The 12,234-nt window shown below is 40.7% G+C and overlaps 1 pseudogene; it reads left to right on the forward strand.

The window, feature by feature from the left end:
- Positions 1–8,251: 8,251 nt before the first annotated feature.
- LOC136309282 (E3 ubiquitin-protein ligase TRIM13-like) lies at positions 8,252–11,192 on the forward strand (annotated as a pseudogene).
- The last annotated feature ends 1,042 nt before the right edge of the window (positions 11,193–12,234 follow it).

Raw genomic sequence — 12,234 nt, forward strand, 5'->3', positions numbered from 1 at the left:
TTTTCACAGACCCGCCTTTAGGGTGGGATGAATAAATGTATCACATGACCAAGACAAGCGTCAAGAGTGAGTCTTAGATGGATGTAACAGAGGGAATCTGGTCATTTTAAAAAAATAAAACATCATGCCTGACCATGCAGTGGATAAAGCGTCGCAGTGGATAAAGTGGATAAAGCACAGTGGAACTGGGATGCAGAGGACCCAGGTTCGAGACTCCAAGGTCGCTAGCTTGAGCAGAGGCTCATCTGGTTTGAGCAAAAGCCCACCAGCCTGAGCCCAAGGTTGCTGGCTCCAGCAAGGGGCTACTCGGTTCGCTGAAGGCCCACCCGTGGTCAAGGCACATATGAGAAAGCAATCAATGAACAACTAAGGTGTTGCAAAGCTCAATGAAAAACTAATGATTGATGCTTCTCATCTCTCTTCGTTCCTGTCTGTCTGTCTCTGTCTATCCCTCTCTCTGACTCTTTCTCTGTCTCTATAAAAAATTTAAAAATAAAAAAAAATAAAAATAAAAAAATAAAACATCATTCAGACTTAAATATAAATAAAACAGAAATAATGTAAGTTATTTATTCTTTCTCTGCGGACCGGTACCAAATGGCCCACGGACCGGTACCGGTCCGCGGCCCGGGGGTTGGGGACCACTGTCCTAAAGCACAGAGGTTGCCAGTTTGATCTGCAGTCAGGGCATATATAGGAACAGATGTATGTTCCTATCTCTCTACCTTATAATTAATTAATAAAAAATTTTAAGAAATAAAAGAATCTTGCCTTATTTGGTGTACCTCCATAATGTCCTATATTTAACCATTTCAGTTTCTGCTCAGGGAAACTCCCCCATTGTGTTGGTTTGTTTTGTTGAATGATGTAGTTCTTTCTTGCCCAGGTAGCAATAAGCTCAGCTTTGGGTTTCTTTATCATTGGTGGTATTTTGATTAGAAAAATTCAAAGAAAGAATTTTTAAGAAATAAACTTGATAAGCACTGCATATCTACTATAAAACTAAATAGTTAATGTACGCTGACAAAGTGGTATTGTGTTTTAGTGGAGTCATATGTCAATCCTCCACTTAGTTCTTCACTCCACAGAAGAGAAATTTGTAATTGTATAATAGTTTTAAAGAATGTTTTAACTTAGTATAATGCTCTATGTTGCAATGAAAGAAAACTATACTATCACTAAATAAATTATCCAGCAGACTTAGTTAGAAAATACAGATATTTCTCAATCCAAAATTTTATTTTCTCTTCAAAACAGTCTTAAACACTGTTGAGCAGATAAAATATATTATGCTTACTTTGTTAAAGATGGCACTGCCCACGTGGAAGTCTGTCACCCAGGTGATTGCTTGGGATGGGCGTGATTATGTTAATATGTGTTGGGGGAGGCTTTCGCACCAAAAGGTTTTAAAAGGAAGAGAGATCACGTTGTTCAGGGAGAAGAGTGATTATGTTCTAGGAGAAGCCCATGCTGTAGGAGAGCAGAGAAAGGCCACGTGGAGGAGAGGAGAAGCAGCCAAGATGGTGGAGTGCTGAGGAAGAAGCCAGTTAGTGCAGAGTTTGTGCAGAGAAGGAGAAGGAGAACAGAAGTGAATATGGCTGGTGAGGTAGAACCTTTGATTCTAGGAAACACAGATAAGTCAGTGGCTTTGGGAGCCCTGAATGGAAAGGGAAGTGTTTTCCCACTGTGTGTATTTCTTGCCCGCCTGGTGCAAGCTAGGATTAAAGCTAATGGCCCACCAGTTCTTGGCTCTGTTGTTTCTTCTTTTTTTTTTTAGGTATAATTGTTGTTGTTTTTTAATTGTTTTTTTTACAGGGACAGAGAAAGAGTCAGATAGAGGGATAGATAGGGACAGACAGACAGGAACAAAGAGAGATGAGAAGCATCAATCATCAGTTTTTCGTTGTGACACCATAGTTGTTCATTGATTACTTTCTCATATGTGCCATGACCGCGGGCCTTCAGCAGACTGAGTAACCCCCCCCTCCTCGAGCCAATGACCTTGGGTCCATGCTAGTGAGCTTTTTTGCTCAAGCCAGATGAGCCCATGCTCAAGCTGGCTATCCTGGGGTCTCAAACCTGGGTCCTTCTGCATCCCAGTCCGATGCTCTATCCACTGCGCCACTGCCTGGTCAGGCACTCCATTGTTTCTTTACCAACTGTCCGAGTCTAATGCGAACCTGCATGGGCCAGGTGGCTGTGATGGTGGCCGTGGCTACTGGCTTTACAAACACCTCCACCTATACCCAGATTATTAAGAGAAAATTGTGGCAATGGATTAATTCCTAGGACTGCAGTAACAAATTACCATAAACTAAGTGACTTAAAAGAACAGCAATTTATTTTCTCACAGTTCTGGAGGCAAGAAGTCTGAAATCAGGTATTGGCAGGTGTTGGACAAATGAGTTTATAAAATTTGTATTTTTTGAGTTTGCTCACTTTCAGTGTTAAAAAATGGCACTGGGAAGCGCCAGGTATGTGATCTGTGAAATTGCAAATTACCTTCCTGCTTGGGAAGGTACCTACCTACCTTCTTGCTAATGTGTGTTGGAGGAGAGAGAAGCCATGTTTGCTGAGAGAAAACAGAGAGAATGCAGAAGTGCAGATGGGGAACAGAGGGAAAGGGCTTCTGTGAGCTTCACTGAGAATGGTGAGGCCTTTGATTCTAGGAAAAACCAGAGAAGATTCTCCTGGTTGTGGAACCGGAGAATGTGTCAGTGGCTTTGGAAGCCCTGTGTGTTTGCTTGTTGGCCGGTGCAAGTCTTGAATAAAGGATTGGCCCACCAGTTTTTGGCTCCACTGTTTCTTTACCATCTGCCCTAATCTAATGGGAACCTGCATATGCATGGCCACAACAGTGGCGACTACTGGCCATACAGCAGTATTGGTTCCTTGGAGGAGAACTGAGGGAGAATCTGTCCCGTGCCTCTCTTCTAGTTTCTGATGGATATCAGCAATCTTTGGTACTCTTTGGTTTATGGCAGCATAACCCCAATCTCTGCCTCTGTCTTCATATGATCTTTTTTTCACTGTCTCTGTATGTTCAAATCTCCCTCTCCTTTCTCATATAAAAACACTAGTCATTTGATTTAGGGTCCACCCTAAATCTTGAATACCTAATATATGTGTAACTAGAATCCTCATGCTGCGTTGAGGGGAGTGGGAAGAAAGACAAAAAAATATTTAAAGAAATAATTCTTGCCCTGGCCGGTTGGCTCAGCGGTAGAGCATCGGCCTGGCGTGTGGGGGACCCGGGTTCGATTCCCGGCCAGGGCACATAAGAGAAGCGCCCATTTGCTTCTCCACCCCCCAACCCCCTCCTTCCTCTCTGTCTCTCTCTTCCCCTCCTGCAGCCAAGGCTCCATTGGAGCAAAGATGGCCCGGGCGCTGGGGATGGCTCCTTGGCCTCTGCCCCAGGCACTAGAGTGGCTCTGGTCGTGGCAGAGCGACGCCCCGGAGGGGCAGAGCATCGCCCCCTGGTGGGCAGAGCATCGCCCCTGGTGGGCGTGCTGGGTGGATCCCGGTCGGGCGCATGCGGGAGTCTGTCTGACTGTCTCTCCCAGTTTCCAGCTTCAGAAAAATACAAAAAAAAAAAAGAAATAATTCTTAAAGTTTTTCTAAATTTGATAAAAAGATAAATACAAATATATATAGATATATAAATAGAGAAGTTCAAGAAGTATAAGAAACACCAAGCACAAAAAAACATAAAGAAAAACATGCTAAAGTACAATGAAATAATATTGCTTAAAACAATCGATTAAAAATTTTTTATATAGAGAAAAATTACATATTTTGTATGACAACAAAGTTAAGATTAATAACAAACTCCTTGCCAAAAATAATGCAAGCCAGAAGGCGATGGAGCAATATTTTTAAAGTATTGAAAGAAAAAATAATGCTATCAACATAGAATTCTATTCCCAGCAAAAATATGTTTCACAAGCAAAGAGGAAATCAGTATTTTTGCCAACACATAAACACAGAAAATTGTCATCACAAGGAAACCTGTTTCAATAAATTTTAAAGAATGTTACTTCAGCAGAAGAATGATAGTACCAGATAGAAATGGACTCTATACAAACAGCTTGGTAAATAGTAAATATGTGGATAAATAGCAATAATATTTCTATTATTTTTTAAATCTCTTTAAAAAATAATTACCTTTTGCCTGACCAGGCAGGGGCGCAGTGGACAGAGCGTCGGACTGGGATGCCAAGGACCCAGGTTCGAGACCTCGAGGTCACCAGCTTGAGCACAGGCTCATCTGATTTGAGCAAGAGCTCACCAGCCTGGACCCAAGGTTGCTGGCTCGAGCAAGGGGTTACTCAGTCTGCTGAAGTCCCGTGGTCAAGGCACATATAAGAAAGCAATCCATGAACAACTAAGGTGTCACAATGCCCAATGAAAAACTAATGATTGATGCTTCTCATCTCTCCGTTTCTGTCTGTCTGTCCCTGTCTAATTCTCTCTCTGTAAAAAAAAAAAATTACCTTTTAAAGCATAAATTAAAAAATCTAGCCCTGGCCTGGTAGCTCAGTTGGTTAGAGAGTCGTCCCATTATGCCAAGGTTGAGGGTTCAATATACAGTCAGGGCACATATAAGAAACAACTAATGAATGCATAAATATGTAGAACAACAAATTGATGTTTCTCTCCTTTCCTCTCTCTCTATAATCAATCAATCAATAAAAGTTTAAAATAAATAAATAATCTATTGTGGAGGTAATAACATGTGAATATTATATGTATAACAACAATATCACAAAGGTCAGGTGAGGAAAATGGAAATATAATGTTATCATATTCTGATGCCATATGTGAAATTGTATAATATTACTGAAAGGTAGACTGTGGTAAGTTAAAGGTATATACTATACCAGGGGTCCCCAAACTTTTTACACAGGGGGCCAGTTCACTGTCCCTCAGACCATTGGAGGGCCGGACTATAAAAAAAAACTATGAACAAATCCCTATGCACACTGCACATATCTTATTTTAAAGTAAAAAAAAACAAAACAGGAACAAATACAATATTTAAAATAAAGAACAAGTAAATTTAAATCAACAAACTGACCAGTATTTCAATGGGAACTATGCTCCTCTCACTGACCACCACCGAAAGAGGTACTCCTTCTGGAAGTGCGGCGGGGGCTGGATAAATGGCCCGCGGGCCATAGTTTGGGGACCCCTGTACTATACACTATGGTGGGATTCAGCTGGTTCACATCAGTTTGGCAGAACTGATACCTAATTTTTTGTTGAGTTTGGCGAACCAGTTGTTAAAGTGGCACTTGTAATCAGGGTTCTCTCTAAGGTGGGTGCCTGGGAAGCCACCCAATGTGGAAACCACAAATTTATATTCCTTACTCTTTTTTTAACATTCATTTGCGCAACAGCGTATTCTAAGCACCCATAGTAATGTTCATTCTGTCAATAAGTAAAAAAAAAATTGACGAAACTATGCTTGTAATATTTATTTGTTCACTTCATAAAACTCATTATACCTTTGATAAAATACTACATTTTAATTTCCTCACATTTATTACTTCAGGAAACAAACATATAATATAAAGAGGAAAAGTGCCAAGAAACCAGAGGATGACAAGCTGTCATTTGTTTCTGCTTTGTGTTACACCCAAAATTCTCCCCCAGATATTATGGTATTATTTAATATTTTTTCATTAATATTTTAAAACTCATAACATAACCTAGTTTTATGTCCCTCTTTTATTGTTTGTATTTAAGTATTAAATGCATGAAATAATCAACTACTTTTCAGTATATTTTTTTTATACTTAAAATAGTCATTAAGTCAGAGAACTGGTTGTTAAATTATTGGAATCCCACCACTGACTATAAACCCTAATGCAATTAATCAAAGAGCATTCCAGGCTGAAGAAAAAACAACTAAGTGAGAAAGTAGGGGTACTTGGAGATGGTAAGTAGACCAATTTGGCTACTTGCTTGACATGTAAAGATGGTACATTGGATGGATAGCTTAGAAAGAGGTTTTGAAGGAACTTGAATGATAAGGCCAGGGGCCACCACCATCATCGCAGCCAGGCAGGTGCAGGTTCATATTAGATTCGGGCAGATGGTAAAAAAACAGAGGGGCCAAAAATTGGTGGGCCATTCCTTTATTCTAGCCTTGCATTGGCCAGTGAGTAAACACACATAGGACTTCAAAACCCTGATACATTCTTCGGTTCAACAACCAGAAGAATCTTCTCCAGTTTTTTCTAGAATCAAAGGCCTCAACCAGTCTCAGTCACCTCTGGTTCTCCATCTACACACCTTCTCCCTTTTCCTCTTTGCACAAACTGGCTTCTCCTTCAGCACCCTGCCATCTTGGCTTCCTTCTTTGCAAAAATGGCTATCTTCTCCTCCTCTGCTTTTTTAAAAACTTTTTGGCGTGAAAACCCCTCCTCTGGCAACATTAGCATAACAATGAACCTTCCCAAGCAGGAAGGTAATTAGCAACTTCACAGACCAGCGCCATTTTTAACAGTAAATGTAAGCAAACTCAGAAAATACAGACTTTACAAACTCATTTGCCCAACACGTAACAAATTTCATCTTTGGGTAATAGAAATCACTGAAAAGCTTATAAAAAGAATTAACGAGATAGAAGCTGTATTTAAAAACATTAAATTTCACTTTATTCTGTGTGTTGTCAAATTAGACTTTTTATTTTTAATAATTTATAAGTAGTGTCTGTAGAATATTTCAAGAATTTGAAAAGGATTGAAATACATTCAATTATGTACCATATTTTTCACTCTATAAGACACACCTGACCATAAGACACACCTAGGGTATTATGGAGGAAAATAAGAAAGAAAATAATCTGAACCAAATGATGTGTTAAAATATTTAATAAAATACCATATTTTTTGCTCCATAAGATGCACAGGCATTTTCCCCTCCACTTTTTTTTGGGGGGGGGAGTGTGTCTTATGAGAGAAAATATGGTAATTCACTTAAAATATTTAAAGATTTTAAAAAGCCAGTGCTCTCTTTGAGTCCAATGCTTTCATGACTTATAATAAAAATTTTAGAACCTTCTGCAAGCTCATAGTACACTACTAATTTTTACATTTTAGTTCAAAGTTAAGGAATTTATAATTTAAGACTTGAATTATATGTTTAATGAGTTTCTGTACGCTCTCCAGAAATTTCAAAACCAAGAGGGCTAATTTATTTGACATACTATACAGTATAGTTGAGACAACTAGCAAGACTGTTTCTCACTTTCTCTAACACATATTAGGTTGAAGCAAAGGAAATGCTGCTATTCAATTGTGTTGACCTACAAAAATGCTAATATTGTATGGTTCACCCTAATGTAGTGTTGTGTGTTTCCTGCCCAAGAGATTAAGATACAAAAACCTGCTGCAGGAAGGGTTATTTTAGGATGCACCTCAGCCTAATTTGAATTAGTCAGCATGGTAAATACAGGTGCTACTGAGGGGCCTTTAGCTAGATACCTGCTGTGACCCATTGTGTCTGAGCTGCCTAGCAAGAATATTTGTGTTCCCCTCTTCCTCAACTACCAATAAATCGCCCACTCTCACTTTTGAAATCTTAGACCTTCCCTTCCCTCCTTTTCTCCTTTGCTAAAATATCATATACTACACCCACTGTTGCCTCACTCTCCGGAATTTTTTTTGTATATGTGAAACTCCCATGCACAGTATTAAATTTTTATTTTCTCCTGTTAATCTTCCTCTGCTAATTTGATTACTAGCCCAGCTAGAAAATCTTAGAAAGAGGGAGGAAAGGTTTGTTTTTTTTTCAGCCCCCACTGCGACAAAGAGAAAATATGAGAGATAGTGAGAGACATGGAAGATAGAGAAGGTCTAAAACTCTTCTCACTGGTATTCCAGAAGAAGATAAAGAGGAGATGATGCAATAGATAATAACAATGACTGAGAATTTCCTAGAACTTATGAAAGACAGTAGATTCAGAAAATGCTATAAATACCAAGCAGGATAATTAAAAAGAAACCCAGAGTATCTGCTTCCAGGCGTGGGATGCGCAGCCCAGGCCCTTTCGGGGCAGCGCTTGGCCAGCAAGCGCAACCCCTTTGGAAGGAAGAGGAGCAGTCTGACCCACCCCTCCCAGGTGATACCCTGGGCGGTGGTTGAAGACATCAGAAGGACTCCCACCTCTCCTACCCACCCCCTCTCCTGGAGAAAGTAGCCTACTTTGATTGCCAGTCACAACGTGTAAAAACAAACAAACAAAAAACCAAATTCCTTTGCTCTGGAAAGTAGTAACCCTGAGGAATACACCTGCTTGCAGGGATGGGAAAATGTGATGGAGCTGCATGAAGATCCTACTGCTCAATTTGTTGCCATTTGTGTGATGACCCATGACTTCTGCCTTGCTCACACAACTTTTGCAAAAAAAAAAAAATGCTTAGAAGGGATCTTACAGGGGAATGTGTGGAATTCATTGCAGAAGTCATCTCCATTCAAGGGCCCCATGTGCCATAAGGAAACTTTAGCTTCTGCAGTCAATAGCCTATAGATTAATTACACCCTGAAGGGCACTGTGGAGAAGTAGAACAAGATCAAGTTCTCTCCCAAAATGCCAATGTGCAAAGGACTCTCAGGGCAACCTCTCAACATTTTCTTCAGGCAGCTGATTTGTGGAATCTGCTCTACACGTGGTGACCACACCCAACATGTCCTCTGTTCAATTGAAGATGACTATGCTCAGGAAAGGGCTGCTGTAGGTCCAGTGGCCGCCACCATCGTGGCCATGAACATGCAGGTTCTCATTGAATTTGGGCAGATGGTAAAGAAACAGTGGAGCCAAAAAATGGTGGGCCATTCCTTTATTAAAGTCTCACACGGGCCGATGACCTCTTCCCTCTCACTCAGGGCTCCCAAAGCCACTGATGCATTCTCTGGTTCCACAATCAGGAACTTCTCTGGTTCCTCCTAGAATCAAAGGCCCCCATAAGCCTCAGTAGGGCTGAGGAGCCACTGTGCCACCTCACCCGCAGGTGTTGTAAAGTACCAAAGGCTACATAATTAATATTAATATTTTAGGAGGCTTGGAGAACATTTTATTAATTTGGGTTAAGGTGTGCAGAGAAATTGTGAGAATAGTCTCTGTACTGTGTGTGATTGGCATAACCAGGATGGCTCTTGCCATTGTATTGTAAATGAAAAGGGAAGGAAAACATGGATTCCCTGACATTCCACCACACCTGTGGGGAAAGGAGTGAATGGCTAGCCAGGTGCAGGAAGAGAAAAGCCAAAATAAACCTTTTCTTATAGCAATAAGCCATTTGCGGGTATTTGTCCCCATGGAAACTACCTCTCCTATGTAAATGCATGTGGTTAACACGTGTGACTCTGGACAGAGAGATGACGGATGAACACTAGAAAATATAGGAATGTCTTTTAATATGTAAAGAGACATCTTTCTACCATTGTGTTGACTTGTAAATTTTGTTTTCTCCAAAAGGATGTATGGCTTGCAAATTGAATATGGTTCTATCATGTTAAAGGACATATGACTATAACCAATAGCGGTAAAGGGCTCCTAAATACATTTTTGCTTCTGTACTTCCCACTTTCAAAACTATAAAAACTAGGTAGAACAAAGGGCCAGCGCGCTCTCCCTCAGATTTCTGTTGGAGCTGCTGCTGCTTGGCCAAGCTAGACAATAAAGCTTGATGTGTAAACGACGGACATTGTTCTTGTCTTTCATGTTTTGGGTCCCTCCGAATTTGGCTTAACAGGGCTTCCAAAGCCCCTCAGCTCTGGTTCCCCATCTGCACACCTTCTCTCTCTCTGCACAAACTTGCTTTGTCTACAGCTCTCTGCATTCCCTCTGCTCTCTCTGCAAAACTGGCTAGGCCCACGAAGACCCCTCCTCCAGCAAACATTAGCAAAACAATGGCCCTTCCCAAGCAGGAAGGTAATTTGCAATTTCACAGACCACATATACCTGGCACTGCCCAGCCCCCAATGCAAACTATAAGCAAGCAACTGTGAAAATCATATTTTACAAACTTATTTGACCAATAGATGCCTTTGAGTTCTTCTTTCAGAGATTTAAGGCAGGGGTCCCCAAATTACGGCCCACGGGCCGCATGCGGCCCCCTGAGGCCATTTATCTGCTCCTCCCCCCCCCCCCCCCCCCCCGCATACCCAGAAGGGGCACCTCTTTCATTGGTGGTCAGTGAGAGGAGCATAGATCCCATTGAAATACTGGTCAGTTTGTTGATTTAAGTTTACTTGTTCTCTATTTTAAATATTGTATTCGTTCCCATTTTGTTTTTTTACTTTAAAATAAGATATGTGTAGTGTGCATAGGGATTTGTTCATAGTTTTTTTATAGTCTGGCCCTCCAACGGTCTGAGGGACAGAGAACTGGCCCCCTGTGTAAAAAGTTTGGGGACCCCTGATTTAAGGACTGGTTTTGGGGAGATGCTCTTTCTCATGTACATACCTTGGAAACTAACAGAAGGAAATCTCTACAGTTACTGACTAGAGATTCAGATGAAGTGAAGGAGATTTTTGAGAAGTTACAACACACATTAATTAGATCAAAAGAAGAATAAAATCCCGTCTAACTTTGACATCATGAAACTTGCAGTTATGCAAGTTATGCAAGCCTATGACCCAGAGATTAATAAACTCAACACCATCTTGCAGGAACAACTAATGGCCTTTTACATTCCTGAGGCCTTCAAAGACATGTCAGAACCAATCATATTTCTGCAAAAAGAAAAATAATCAAAGAAACTCCTTTACCTCTCTCTAATTTGCCCACCAGCCCTATACTTTGATACCAGTCAGTGGAAAGACAAAAAACTAGTAAATGTGGATAAACGTTCGTTGTCTCAAGACACTGGTACATCCGTTAGTAAGATTCCCTGAGCTTTTGTCAGTTACTTGTGGTAGTCATTCTGCTTGGTCTTCTCATTTCCTTCAGTCCCACTACATTCTTAGAATGGTCTTTATTTGGTGAATTTTCAATCTGGAAAGACCAACTATCACATCTCAGTTCTTATCTGAATAAATCACCTGATTTTGTAGAACAATCAGTTTTGAACTGGAGACAGGGGACAGATGGGTTGTTCATTTTCAGTGAAAGAGTCAGGAATTTTACTTTGGTGGCACTGAATAATGTGGCAGAATTTATGTGCAAATATAAATTATTATGAAATTTGTTTCAAGTACATAGTTTGCTGTCTTTTGTTAGACATTTAAAAAATATATTTTTGTTTGTTGGTTTCAGGGAGAGAGGACTGGGGGAGAGAGAGAGAGAGACAGAAACAGAAACATTAATCCATTTCTATATGTGCCCTGACCAGGGATTGAACCCACAACCTTGGTGTATGGGAATGATGCTCTAACTAACCGAGCTATCCAGCCAGGGCTTTTGTTAGACATTTTTTAGAGAATAGAGTGGTAGTTCAGATTTGGTCAAAGATTTCTGTTAGATATTTTCCCCCCAAAGTATTCCTTTCAAGAATAATGTCTTGCCTGACCAGGCGATGGCACAGTAAATAGAGTGTCAAACTGGGACTCAGTGTACCCAGGTTTGAAACCCCAAGGCAACTGGCTTGGGTGCGGGCCCATCCTGTTTGAGTGCAGACTCATCTGGCTTGAGCATGGACTCACCAGCTTGAGTGTGGTGTTGCTGGCTTGAGCGTAGGATCATAGACATGACCAATGGTCACTGGCTTGAGCCGAAAGGTCGCTGGCTTGAGCCCAATATTGCTGGTTTGAGCAAGGGGTCATTCACTCTGCTGTAGCCCCACATCAGAGGGGTAACTTGGCTACTCTGCTGTAGCCCCCCGTCAAGGCATATGTGAGAAAGCAATCAATGAACAACTAAGGAGCCTCAATGAATAATTGATGCTTCTCATCTCTCTCCCTTCCTGTCTATCTGTCCCTCTCTCTGTCTCTGTCACACTCACACACACACACACACACACACACAAAAGAATAATGGTTTACACGTATTGTTCAAATTAGGTAGCAGGAAAAAAAAGTGAAATTTAATAGTACAGTCCTGAACCCTCTTTCCTTTTTGAAGAGTGCTTTTAAAATAAGCATCTTACCCCCAAAATTGGCTGCAGTTATGCCGTGTAAAAAGGGGAGGTGAGAGAGCACATGATTTAATATTGTATTGATGAGATAATCTAATATTGATTGTTCACTTAAACATGTAATCAAGACTACTCTTTTAAAAAAAAAGAA

The sequence above is a fragment of the Saccopteryx bilineata genome, chromosome 6, assembly GCF_036850765.1.
Source record: "Saccopteryx bilineata isolate mSacBil1 chromosome 6, mSacBil1_pri_phased_curated, whole genome shotgun sequence".
Classification (NCBI taxonomy): Eukaryota; Metazoa; Chordata; class Mammalia; order Chiroptera; family Emballonuridae; genus Saccopteryx; species Saccopteryx bilineata.